The sequence below is a fragment of the Thermobia domestica genome, chromosome 3 (assembly GCF_964235325.1).
Source record: "Thermobia domestica chromosome 3, izTheDome1.hap1.1, whole genome shotgun sequence".
NCBI lineage: Eukaryota > Metazoa > Arthropoda > Insecta > Zygentoma > Lepismatidae > Thermobia > Thermobia domestica.
Window position 1 is genome coordinate 26795365 of NC_137456.1, and position 14356 is coordinate 26809720.

The following is a 14356-nucleotide window of genomic DNA, read 5'->3' on the forward strand; positions in this document are numbered from 1 at the left end:
TGTAGATTCATAGTAGAGGTTCATAGTAGTGTGAAATAGAAATGTACATTTTTCCCTACGTTTTGTAATTTTATGCTATAGAATTAATAATTTTGTTTCGATTTCCTCGCGGCACACCAGCGGCCCATTCACGGCACACCGGTTGGGAAACGCTGATCTAGTCTATCGTGACCTATCAACAGACTTTGGTTGGTTTTAAAGCCATAAAAATGGGGTTTTAAAAAATCTCCAATGTCTAATCGTTTTCAACATAAAAATATATACGAATGGTGTTTATTCTTCGTGTTACAGCTGATAAAAGACTATGATCAAATATAACAATATTAACACATAGGTATGATGGTTTAAACATATCACATTAGTGACAAATAATAATGTTGTGGCACACAGTGAGAAGAAGAAACAAGAAAGTCTTTCAATCGGATTTATGTTTCTCTAAGTCAATTCTGAACGTATGAAAATTGTTTGCAGGAAATAGTCTACATCCCAGCCCGTATGTACGAGTAAATATGGAAAATTATTCGTGATCTATAGAAACAAACTCTGAATCTGACAGTAGAGCCATGTGACAATAACGAAGCACCTGAGTACTTAAGTGTTATTGTACTCTCACAATGTAAAATATTGGCAACAATGAAACCATTCTAAGAGGTTGCAGATGACAGCAACAATACGATATGCGAAGGTCCACAATTTCAAAAGAAGACACCTTACCTACGGTCGGACATAATTCGTCAGATTCATGTCCTTGTCTCCAGTCAAAATCAAGCAACACAGGAGCCATTTCACTATTGTAATGAAACTAGGGCTCCCGGTGATTACAATAAGCACAATTATTAACCGGACTAAGTTAGTAAAGCGGCATAAAACATGGATCTGTAAGTAGCTGATTCGCCATATTAATGAACGTGACATAAACAGCATAAAACTGCGAACATCACATGACAGGTCAAACCGGTCATTAGTTGTTACATTATTGATAAAGCACATATATATTTAAATGACTGCGTAATGAGTGCCTAAGTAATGTTTTATCGGCCAAAGGAAAACAAATTCAATCGAAATATTATATATATAATGCACAGAAGGACACACACACACACACATACTGATAGAGTAAACTGAAGAAATGGTACTAAGACTATAAAACCATAAAAACATTGGACGCTGCAAATGGTCTATTATACTCATTCGCACCCAATGCTTCCCATTCCCATTCTTATTCCCATTTCTTCGTTTTCTCTCACAAAAACATCCTTTTTGTTTATGCATTTGAAGAAGGCATTGTTTTAACAGTTTCTTTTATAGTTATTATTTTTAAAGTTCATTATTTCGATGTTTTGACATCCAATCAGGCTTTAGTTTTGCAAACGAACGTATGTAATTCACGAATATCTCCTGCAGGTTATACTGTACATGCAAACTTCAGAGCATTTCGGTTGCATAATATAATAGGATATACAGGTAGAGAACAAAAACCAATATATTTCAATCAAAAATTTTCTTGTAGAAACCCAAACTATCACTTAACTCAGTATGATGTGCTTATTCCGTAAAAGAAATAAGTAAACTCGATTTAGGATTTGTTCAAAAATTTTGTAGCCCCTGATCCAAAGACTAATTATTGGTCAAGATCACAATCTTTTGATGCATTTTTTGGATCATTCCTAAAATTCTTGTTTATATTCTTCATTGTCTGTTTATCACTAAAATTTTAAGAAAAGTGGGGATGAGGTTGGGGAAAAGCCTTAATTTTACAGTAAACAATAAGCTACATCAAAAATTATGTTTGTAGTCAAGTTTATGTATCTGTACAATATTAGGATTAGGATTAGCAAACAGATTTCTGGGTTTTCGGCATCTACGGCCATGTTAGCTCATTACGTATGACGTCCATTGGTGATCACCAGGGCCCGGATCTTGTTGACCTAAACTTTTCTAAAAAGTGACCTATAAAATGACACTAAAATTCCTGTAAAATGACCCTAAAATTCACAAAAATTGACTTTAAACTTGCGTTTTTTAAAACTTTTACTTCGCTAAACCTGGACATTTTTTGAATATCTATTGGATTTTAAATATCATTTCTGTCATTTTCAAAAATTTTGTTTCAGTTAGCTGCAGCTCATTGATGAAATGTTGTGTTCAATGATCAGTCCATTGTACTGTATTGTAAGTACTGAAAGTGTCAATTCACTCGCGAGTTGAAACTAGGAAGTACAAGTTCAGAACAAGTTTGAAACTAGGAATCAAAATTCGCAAGTGTAGACTGTATACACGAGAATAATAGATAAGAAAGTTTAAAATCTTTGAACGCCTTCCAATTTATTTTTAGTTATTCACTTGATCATATCTTATGTGGTCAACAACCCAAACTCATCTGTTTCACCACCTATCAACCCCCACCACTCGTCAACCAGCTATAGCTTAGTATTCGTTAGCTTGTTAGGATTGCATTTTTTCCACCCCAATAATCAGGAAGCAGAAAAAGAGATAATTTAACTTCGTGTTTTTCAAATCCGTAGACAGTGTTTATTTTAAGATGTCTTTATGTTGAAGAAAAAGAATACAAAGACCATAAGTGACCTAAAAGTTACCTTAAAATATTTAAAAAATGACCTAAAACTTCAAAACGGCAAAAAGTGACCAAATGTTGACCCTAAAAAGATTTATTTTTAGAACCTAGAGTTGATGAATAACGTTTTTATTTCAACTTGCCTTGTCCTATGCGTAACAGAAAAAAGTTGACTTGTCAACAAGATCCGGGCCCTGGTGATCACATTACCCGCGGAATTGAGGAAGAAGAAATCAGCCTGGGACCATTATGTTAGGTGCCATCCCAGCATTTATCTGGTGTGAACGAGGAAAACTCAGAAAAAGCTCACTCAGGATGGATCTACACTTTTCCGACCGAATGTTCCCACCAGATATCGAACTAGAGACCATGTATCTGTACGGGAGAACCCCGAGAAAACCCACCCACACGGTGTTTGTCCACCACAAAGTTCACTTGGCGGGGGCTGGGATCGAACCCGGGACCCCAAGCACCAGAGGTGAACGCCCTACCACTGAGCCATCGCGGCCCCAGGAAATTAATGAGAGTTCCTGAAACGGTTTCAAGGTACAAACAAGTTACAACTACAATACAACACGTTAACACACTGACAAAATTTAAAAGTCAATTCGGATTATTGGTCCGATATATATCTCTACGGTTAATATACACGCCTTCAGGCCAGTGGACCCTAGTTCGAATCCCAATGGGACTTCATATGATTTGGATCCTATGCCAGGAACAAGGTCCACGTTTCATAGCCTCTTTGCCGAAAATAACGTCTTTAAAAAAAAGTTGGCCTACAGTGACCAATCCAATTTAATTTACCGAACAGAAATCCCGGCTCACTATGATTTGAGCTGGAAATCAGGTGCGGATGCAATAAGATAAGGATTCAAACCAAACATCAACTTTAACACTCCACGTTTTGGCTAGTTCAATTACGTGCTCGTACCATCAACGATCCCGAAGAAAGTTCACTAAAATGAAATAAAAGTTAACATAATGTATCATTTAAAGACAAAATTAAATATTGACTTTGTAAACATCTAAATTCCCATAAAGAAAAACTAACTAACTAACTAACTCTATGGCCTATGGAACCCGGAGGTTCAGTGCCGCGTTCACAAAAGCTCTCCACTGACTTCTATCCTTAGCTAATTGGATCCAGTTTCTACTTTGTATTCCTATCTCTGCGAGATCCATCTTAATATTATCCTCCCATCTGCGCCTAGGTCTTCCTAATGGTCGTTTTCCTATGGGTCTACCAGTCAAGACTTTGAAAGCGTTTCTACTTTCTTCCATTCTAGCTACATGACCTGCCCACCTAAGCCTCCTAGACTTGACGACCCTAACAATGTTGGGTAAACCGTATAAACTATGTAGTTCCTCGTTATGAAGTTTCCGCCATTCCCCATTCTCGTTCCTCTTGGGTCCGAATATACTTCTCAGGATCCTGTTCTCAAATACTTTCAGTCTATGTTCTTCCCTCAGAGTAAGCGACCATGTTTCGCAACCATACAGAACAACAGGCATGATTATCGTTTCATATATTTTAAGCTTCAAATTCCTCGACAGAATTCGCGACGACAAGAGATTTTGAACCGAATAGTAACACGAATTCCCTGCTTTTAGTCGACATTTAATTTCTTCGTGAATATGATTTTCGTCTGTTAATATTGATCCTAAATATTTGAAAGTATCCACTTTATCAAAAGTATTATTTAATATTTTAACGCATCCACAATTTGCCGTATTACGGTCCCGACGCACTTCCATGTATTTAGTTTTCTCTGCATTTACTTGTAAACCCATGTCCCTGCAAGCGTTTAATAAGATCTCTGCATTTATTTCTACTGTTGTCCTATCATCCCCTATTAAATTTACATCATCAGCATATGCCATAACCTGGTGAATGCCGTTCAACTCTAGGCCCTGGTTGCTATCTTTGATTTTCCTTATGGCGTATTCCAGCACAAAGTTAAATAATAATGGCGACAACGCATCTCCTTGTTTCAGGCCATTTTCGACGTGGAAGCTCGTGGACAAAAATTTTCCTACCCGGACTTTACATAAAGAAAATGAACGTGGAAAAATGTTGATAAGATTAGAACACTATCTTCTAATGAAAACCACCTCGCACACCTCCACTTTACTCCATCTCACCGCCCACGTCGACTATCTATTTCTTTGCGATTTTTGCTGAGCTTCTTTGGTACGACTGTCACGTGTGAGAACACTGGTGGTTTACAGAAACGACAAGTTCTTCTAGGTCCGCCTTTATCGCTCGCTGCACGTGCTGTTTAGAAACGGCTGCAGCTTACGTCGTTTAAACAGCTCCAATGACGTAAGCACTCAATGATGTGTCTGTTGACTTTCAATTTAGATGACAGTTCTGCAATGCATAGGCCACACCAATCTCCAGTTACCCGATCACTACAAACATCGTTTAGGTTTATTACAATACAAAGCATTCCTTTCATGTTTACAACGTAACATCATACAACTACCTTAATTTTGTTGACTTGTTTTGCAATCGTACGCAACCACATATACGTTTTACAGTATAACTGGAATATAAATAATTAATATAAGTGCGCGGTTGCGGATATTCATATTAATATAGATTTTTGCATATACGTAAATTTTTGGTTCATGTGCGGATGGCAGACATGATTGCAGATATCCGTGAAATGATAACAATTTCTTGATCATCTTCTAAACATAATTATTTATTGGCATCTTATTTCGATTAAGGATATTTTTTTCGAAAGTGTTTAGATAAGTATCACACCCGATTACATAGGTTTTCAATAAACATAAAATTTCTCTCTTGCGTTATTACGGCTGTAGAGGCTACCAAAATTTGAACGTTTGTGGTACTACTGTACAGCCCTTAGTTTACAACACTGAATAATAAATATGATAGGCCTATTGTGAGTTTTCGTTTAACATGTAGATAGGGATGCGCACGAGACGAGTCGAGACAGGATTTTCTTGACAAAATTCGAGTCGAGACACGGCTGTTCCAATAGAGAAATATACATTTTTCGAATCGAGACATTGCTTTTACAGCACATTTTTGAGACGAGACAGCCACAAATCTTGTCTCGTGCGCATCCCTACATGTAGATTCGAAATATATAATGACTTTACAGCTCACAGGTGACGAGAAGAACCCTAGCAGAAGTAGTGTGACGTAGGCATGGGCTCGCCCATTTTTCACACGGGGGTGTCAGATGACACCACGGAATAGCACACAGATAAGTACCCGGAGTAGCAGACGACACCTAAGTATAGACCACGCCTCAAAAACCGAAAATGAACTTGGCCGTGTCGTTGACCTTTCCCCGCTTCCCTTGTTTTAGGGTTCTTCTCGTCATCTGTGAGCTATACATAGTGTCATTTGAAAAAAAACTTTATGCTGGGTTATCAACTCTGAAAAAATGAAATGAAATCCAACGATTATGCCTGTGCTAAGGGCGACGATGATAAAAACAAATGAATAGTGATGGAAGAATTGTGGAATAAAAATGAGGGACGAAACGGGAGCAAACCTCGAGATAACCTACAAACGCGATGTTGAACACTACAAACTTACTTCGCCGGGATCGAACCAGGGACCCCAAGCAAAAGAGGTAAGCGCTCTACCAGTGAGCTACCGTGCTCCCCCTTACCAACTATGGTAACCTGGTGGTATTACAGAGTATGCTAAGCGATGACCCCCGACCGATATTTGTGTCGAGGTCCATTCTATATTACAGTGATAAAATCGGTCATGGGTCACGCCTTTTGTCCGGGTCATCCGGATTTGGATCTAGCCTCTAAGATGCGGTGATACGAACAGGGCCGGCGACCCAGAAGCAGCCGAAATATTATTGCAGAATTGTATAGTTGATTAAGTCTTCATCTCGGCGAAATTAAAATACCGCTAATTTTACAGTAATTATGTGATATCTTCAAATAGATAAAAGATAATTGAAATACGGAACAAGAGCGCCCTAGACAATATTATTTTGCGTGAGGTACCGTTATCACAAGTCACCTAGTGGCTTTCCGTTTTCAGTTGTTTAGAAACGCGAAAATAAATGCCGATTTTCAAAATGGCTCGAAATCGAAAGCAGATAAGTCAGACGTGATAACGGTTTCTCATGTAAAATAATATTGTCTAGGGCGCTCTTGTTCCACATTTCGACTATATTTTATCTATTTGAAGATATCACATAATTTCTGTAAAATTAGCGGTATTTTAATTTCGCCGGGATGAAGACTCTTAATGACATTCACTACCTGAACTCGGATATTCATCAGTTTGATTCTCTGTGTGACATTTAAAAGATGTCATGTCCTCAATATTTTAAGTTGTATTGATACTTGAGGAAGAATTGTATTTACAAATCTGGAAAGAAGAAACTGAAAAAAAAAAAAAAAAAAAAACAGCAGCCAATGTAACTCATGTACACTGACACATTCAATAATAAAATCCAACTCTTTTGTTACATCTTGTTCCACCCACAACAACCCAGCATGTGGAAGAAACGTGGCGACTACTTTCTCGTGCCCAAGCCATTTTCTTCTCATCAGCTGACGTTTTATATACATTTCCGCTTTCCACCTCTGCCAGTCCCTAGTAGTAGAATCAGCTGTGTTGTTTGAATGTTCCTTGGGAGGGCTACCATATGCTTTGAGGGGCGTGAAATGTCACATCACAGAAGGGGTAAACGCAAGGCGTGTAGTGGGCTAACGCGTGGGCTACAGTGGAGGTCGACACAGTCTGCTTTCTCCTTCTGACAACCAAGAACTCTCACATCCCATCATCAGTTCTTGAGAGACTGAAATAATCCGATGGTGATGAAGACAACTATGGTTGTACTGTCCCACTTTTTCTGCTGACAGCGAATGTCTTTCTGATACGTTTGCCTCATTGCTTTCCATATTATCACATCCAAAACAAACTTCCGCCAGTCAACTCGTGCAAAAATGATTTCATTACGAATGCAGAGTGTTATTTGGTTCACTCATACACATTTATTAAAACCAACTCCACAACATTCAAGATGATATTCTACATATACTAGCAAAAGTGCATGTTCTTTGCATGAGAATAACTTAACGAATATAAAACCGGAAATTTAAATATTCTCCCCATTTTAAGAGGGGAATTTTCGAAACTATGTGTTTAGTAATTTTTAATGAGGAGTTTACATAGCAAGCTTTATCAGAGGCTTGTGAAGTACTCTATTTTTGGCACAAAAAAAATATTTTATCCCTTTCGGACATGCATTTCAAAAATCCTCTCTTATCCTTTGCTTTTATAACGGAAGTATTTTCCTGTTCAAATTTCACGTCTCTAGTTATAGTAATATAGCCTGGGTGTTGATGAAATAATCACTTGTATCCTTTTATAGAATAGTTTTTCTTCCATGATTATGCTCGGAGGCTGAGGGAGACGATGATGATAACGAAATAATGAACGAGATAGCGGAATAAAGAGGGAGAACCTCCAGAATGTCCTCCCGCACACACGATGTTTGTCCAGAAGAAAGCTAACTTGGTGGGATCTGAGACTGAACCACGGACGACACGGACTAGAAGTACGAGCTCCATCATTGAGCCACCGCGACTCAATTTGTTCTTTCGTTCTTCACCCGAGTTTGCTCCAATAGAAATTTCGATGTCGGGTGATAATCCACCAGTAGTGGGGATCCAATAGAACAGTGGTGTACAGATTTCTCGTAAGGTAAGTACTCTTTAAGCTTGGTCAGATACAAACCGAACAACCTTTTGTATGCCAGACATAAATATTACTGCAACGTAACATACGTGTAGAATCTGATTAACTGATGTACTTGGTCTCTGCACGGTATAGTCAGAGCGACATAATTAAAGAGCCTGACTTCCTGAAAATACTACACAATTTACGATTTTTTTGCTTGTTTTTCATAAGTGAAAGGAGATAATGAAATGCAATTTACCACAATCATAAATAATGTTATTCTACAAAAAAAAAAAAAAAAAAAAAAAAAAAAATTTTGAGCCTCAAGAATTTTCAGTGTTGCCATACATAGAAATTACAGTGTTACCAGAATAACATTTCCCCGAAAATCTAAGTTAAGGCAGCGACTAGAGGAACGAACTCAACTGTATTTCATTACATATCATGTTGCCTTGGAATCCTGTGAACTACTTTTTAAATAAAGTTGTATTCAGTTTGTAATAAACAAAATAATTATTACACAGTTATTAAAATTAAATAATAATGTTATTTAAAAAGTAATTCACAGGATACCAAAACAACAACACTGTAATTTCTAACGATGGCAACACTGAAAATTCTTCAAGTTCATATTTTCTCTTGTAGAATAGCATTATTTATGATTGTGGTAAGCTGCATTTCATTATCTCCTTTCACTTATGAAAAACAAGCAAAAGAAAAATGCTAAATTTTGTATTATTTTTAGTAAGCCAGGCTTTTAAGTCTGCCTCCCTATTATGTCAGAGCTCTATGCTTAAATCGAACAAGTTTTACTTATAGATGTATCTTTAGTGGTGTTGCTCACAAGATGAGATGAGACAGCTTTTCTAATAGAAACAAATACATTTTTCGAGACGATAAAACACTTTCACTCTTTTTTGACGCGAAATATTTCCAAATCTATCTCGTGGGCACGATTAACCATATAGAAGACATTCACCTTATCTTCCTTAAATAACTTCACAAAAAGATAGAAAAACAAAAGTTTCTTTTCTCTTTTGAACTGTCATCTACACAGGTCAAGTACAAAACCATACCACACACAAGAAATATTAAACGTAATGGAAACCATACTGTACAGTATTGTATGTAAATACAAAGTCACTTATTTACATTGTTCTGTATTGTACTAAATACTATTACAAAGTCACTTATTTACATTGTTCTGTATTGTACTAAATACTATTACAGAGTCTCCTCAGCTATACCAATATTATAAAGTCAGAGCGGGAAAACAAGATAAAAAGAAGTTCGTTGCCATTAATTCAAATTTTTATTCTGCCATCGGTCACAGTGGTCGTGCTACAAAGATTAAAACCATGAATATGAAAAAAAAAAAAAAAAAGTGGGAGAAAGAGAGACATCTAAGTAGTCTTAGAATTATTGTCATTAGAACTCACTGGTAACTCAAAATTCGTTGTTATGGAGCAAAGGGAGAAATAAACATGTTTCGCAATGTTCTTGCATATATGAATAAAAGATTAAGCGTCTGGCAATCAATTTTCCAGGCAAGCTGACCTCGGAAGATTCTGGCCTGTTTGGAAACAACAACCTGTGTAGGCGACAGCACATGAGAAAAGAATCACAAAACACTCGAGAGTCAGTTACCAATTTAAATATTCCTTTTAATTTCTTTTGTCAGTTTTTCCTTGTCTTTTAGCATTAGAACCATAAATAATTCTGAGAACAAATAACAACGAGTTATTGATGCTCGACAGTTTCTTATATCTCAACCATAGTGTTTTTTTTTTATTTATTTATGTATTTTTCTATTCATGTTTCCTGGTTGAACAATTTAGTAATGTAATATCTGAAATCTCTTACCACTTATAACGGACAAGGGGAGACCATATTTATTAACTCCATGAATAAAGACCGCACACTCCATGGCCCGCCTATAAATTAAATCGACTCTATATATTTTTATTTTTATTCATCGTCTTATTTCAGGTTTATTATCTATCTCAGTGGTTCTCAACCTTTTTAGTATCACGACACACTTTACTGAACGTTTCGGACATCGCGACGCACTTCTTTGAAATTTTTATTGTAAATAGTATCTGTTATAATAATGAAACAAATTAGTTTTTTTTTTTTTTTTAAATAATGACTCCATATAACACTGAGCATTATTGCTACTTCTGGAGGTGTTGACTGGTGCAATTTGTCTCGATTTTAACTAATTATTATTAAATTATGATTTTTAAATTCTAAAATTTCGCGACATATCGGTTGAAAACGGCTGGTGTATCTAGCGCACAGGTAAGTCCATGTCAGCAACATTACTAAATATTGCTTCAATACTATTCATTACATCACTCTGAAATTGAGGGTCTGTCTAATACTGTTATTTATAATTGCTTTAAAATTATACTAATTATCTTTGAACTGTGTCCAAGTAGAGACTGTTTCCTGTTACGATTAATTATTATTATTATTTTTTTCTAAATCATCACCTTCGAATTCAGTTTAATCAAAAGTATCTTGAAATTATTCTTCATCTACTCTTTCTGCAGTATTTTCAATGAGAAACAGTGATGAGCACTTTTAACGCATAGTCTCAGTACAGCACAGTTCCCTCGCTGAAGTTGGGTTTTAATGACCTAAATTTGGGAGTATAGGATCTGAGCTCAATACCATTCAAACATTTAAGAGTAAAATTTTAAATTCATATTTCATGTTTTGAGTGCTGAGGGAAAAAAAAAAAAAAAAAAAATGGAACACTCCAGAGAAAGAAGCGAACTAGGAATAGTACGTATAAATACAAAATTTCTGAGGAACTGTGATAATTAACATTTGGAAAATATACGTAGTGCATATTTAGTGACGTATTGTTTTACTATTAAATATACTGTTCTTCATATCCTTTGTATATGCACTACTGATGGTCAATTATTTTATTAGGGGAGTAGAAGGTATATCATATAACACTGTAACCGACTACGCTCCTCTGTCAGTCAATAGAAGTAAGTTATTTCTAGTTGTTTATTTAGTAATGCACTACAATATTAGACAGTATACTTCAGTTATTTTCTACGTAAGTATGATGTCATTCGTCTTCTTTCCGTATTATTGCCAATATATATAATTTCCTTATATATATATATATATATATATATATATATATATATATATATATATATATATATATATATATATATATATATATATATATATATATATATATGTGTGTGTATGTATGTGTGTGTGCGCGCGTGTGAGAGAGAGAGTAGCTGCCTTTTGGTAAATCTGAACCGTATATTACGCATATAAGAACTAAAATTATATGTACTCTGCGATCAAGCGCTGGGTCCCTTTTCTTGAGGTCGCTAGTGTCACTTTGTTTATATCCTAGAACAGGTACTTTTACATAGTTTCAAACGGCTTAAAGCGCTAGGAAACTTAAACGTGCTAGACACAAAACCAGAAACTAATCGAGAGAGAGAGGCAGTGTCGATAGCAGATAATACATGTAAGTGCTCTGTCTGTATCTTATCTTTCTTAAAAGATCGGCATACGAACAACAGAAAGAATGATTTCAGAAATGATAAAAATTGTGCTTCCTTCTAATATTAAACAAGACAGCATGACCATTTGAAAATATTTATTATTATTATTTAATACTTGTGATGCATTTGTTGTGCCAGTGGCGTCGTAAGCGGTGGGCGATGGCCAGGGCCACGCGCTTTAAGAACAACGAACCTAAATACAATTTGACACTGACTTTTATAAAGACCCACCGATTCAATAATTAAGAATGTAAACACAAACAATATGAATTCGTATTTATTTACATAAAACATTACAGAATGGTGGCTTGAAACAAACTCATTGTTTATGCTTGTAATATTAGGCCAGTAACACAGGCGACAGGCAGTGAGCTTACTTTAACATTGCAATAATGAAAACAAACAAATCTTTCATTTATTTAGCACTAATAACATCGTTGAGATTGATTGATTTCGAGAAATTTATTATTATTATTATTATTATTATTATTATTATTATTAGCTATTTGAAAAAAGGAAACGTTACAGACTTTTCTTGCCCAGGGATCCGCGAACATTTCTCGCCGGGGGCATCGGAAGAAGTTACTACACCGCTAGCTGTATGTTGACATGAGTCGGAATTAATTTCTCTATAATAACTAGCGTTCGAAAAATGCTTCTATCCAACGCAAGTGTAATGTTATACTGCAGTGTATAATTTTTGTAAACTCAGATTTTACTACGATTTTCAACATTGAAGCCGAATGATAATGCCGACTGATTTGTTTTTTCTTTCTGCTTTGACGGACTTCTGCACCCACGTTGGTCTATACTTTTTGTCTTATCTTGGTGTCAGGAATCACCTCCCAAACGTTATCGGTGTTGTTTTGAAACACCCTGTATTTCTATTCTATAAGCAAACATCTTTCTCTGTCTTTTCAAAGCCTCAACGCGACTAACTTCTGGTTTGTTGTCGTATCTATGGTTTTAATGAGTATTCTTCCTATTCATTACATGCTTTAAGTAGCTCTCCGCAAGTCATGACTGACTTCATCACAAAAGAGGAAAACCAAGGCCATGCGAGTGAAGATGCTCATGCCTCAGGGTTTCCACAGAAACTTAACAATCTGGCCGGGGAAAGAACTGAGATGAGTGTTTATTTAAACCAAATGTGCGGAAATATATTTAACAGTCCTTGATAAAAGTAGTGTTCCGTCGAAACATACAAAGTGCATCTACTATTTTTTCCACATGTTTTGTTTAAAGGTTCTATTAAAACGTTCTATCATAATTAACGTTTGAATATAATTAACGTTTGAATATAAGAAGATACATCCTTAAAATTGAAAAATTCGCAAAATATCATCTCTCTCTAAGACTTACGGTTCCTGAGATATGGCTCCGAAAATCTCCCGAAATGGGAACTCGTTTGGCCAATATCTCGGGAACGGCAAGGTGGAGGCGATAAATTCATTCAGTCACTTTCTCAGGTAGTTTTTGATGCTCTATAAAATGGAGGGCTCAAAATTGAAAAAATCGCAAATCAGAGAGACAGACACAGACATACAACAAACAAACACACACACAGACAACAGAGAGAGAGAGAGATAGAGAAAAATCAGTATCGAATTTCTTAAGTTCGTTGAAAATATGGTTATAGTACTTCGAAGAAAGAAGGAATACAGACAAGGTGCAGCAGAATTAATATTAATAACACACCATCAAGTAACTACCTTCTTATTTAATACCCTTTATGTCAAATAGGTTAACGATACATTGTTGATTGTTAATTTGTAAATCAATGTTTGATTGGGTTAATTAACGTTTGAATATGACTGTTCAAATGATGTCCCCACAGCACAATACATTCATCTACGCACCGCTGCAAGCTGTTCGTAAAGCGTCGTAACATATTACCTGGAATATTACTGAGAGCAGTTCTGATGCGATCCTTCAATTCTATTTGCTGTAACAGGTAGCCCACTGTGAGAAGTACCCTGAACATCGAAATTTTCAGGACGAAAGGGACTGAAACTTATTTAAGCTGTTGTTGTTGGTAACATATCTTGAACAGCTCATATTTCTTCACGGCCCCGCGAAGCATTAACGTCTTTATCGAATTAAAATTGTAAAATATATCGCAAATTTTCCGGAATGTCAATCGTCTTCATGGAGTACCCATGGCCAGGACAGGCCCTAGGCAATTTCCCGCCCCGTGCAATGGCATCTTTTGTCACCCCGCCCTTTCTCCAGAAAGAACAAATGAAGGGTAAGGCGAAAAAACAAAAATTTGTCCATGTACCGTATGTGCTTTTTCTGGTGTTTTGTCCTATCTGATGGTGACACTTGGTACTATTTAACTGTATATGCCATGCATGCGTACATGTAGAAATGTCCATGTAAAAAGGGGCAAAAGATTTGGCAAACTTGATACACACATTACTTACAATCTGAAAATAAAAATGCTATGGGGTTAAGATATCCATATCCCTAAGGCTGGGATGGAAAGGGAGTAACGTGAATATAGTCGAAATCGAAACCGACTATCAAATCCAGTTT

General features: G+C 36.2%; 1 protein-coding gene across 5 annotated transcripts in view; it reads right to left on the reverse strand.

Annotated features, from left to right (window-relative positions):
* Mrtf (Myocardin-related transcription factor) overlaps window positions 1–14356 on the reverse strand; it is a 548717-nt gene that overhangs the window by 74486 nt on the left and 459875 nt on the right. The window lies entirely within an intron of this gene.